Below are 236 nucleotides of genomic sequence, written 5' to 3' on the forward strand. Positions count from 1 at the left end.
ACCTGTGGGTCACCCACGACCCTCACCTTCCACCTCCCTCCACCGTGTGCATGGGATGCTGGCACGCGTCCATCCTACCTACACACTGTACGGTCCTGCTGTTGCATGATCCCTGCTTGACACCCCTGAGATTGGAGAGCGGGAGGAGAGCGGGTGCTAGGATGATACAAAATTTTTTATTTCTATATAACTTCTTTCCCCCCATACCTTGTCACCAATGCTTCGCGGTCTCAGCG

At 54.2% G+C, this 236-nt stretch overlaps 1 protein-coding gene and 1 long non-coding RNA gene across 2 annotated transcripts in view; both read left to right on the forward strand.

Annotated features, from left to right (window-relative positions):
- The window catches only part of LOC119591906 (ankyrin repeat and sterile alpha motif domain-containing protein 1B-like), a gene marked incomplete in the record, with an annotated part of 115,155 nt that overhangs the window by 28,351 nt on the left and 86,568 nt on the right, over positions 1 to 236 (forward strand).
- The window catches only part of LOC119591908, a 47,245-nt gene that overhangs the window by 323 nt on the left and 46,686 nt on the right, over positions 1 to 236 (forward strand). The gene's annotated exons all lie outside the window — the stretch shown is intronic.

This window comes from Penaeus monodon, chromosome 29 (genome assembly GCF_015228065.2).
Source record: "Penaeus monodon isolate SGIC_2016 chromosome 29, NSTDA_Pmon_1, whole genome shotgun sequence".
Classification (NCBI taxonomy): Eukaryota; Metazoa; Arthropoda; class Malacostraca; order Decapoda; family Penaeidae; genus Penaeus; species Penaeus monodon.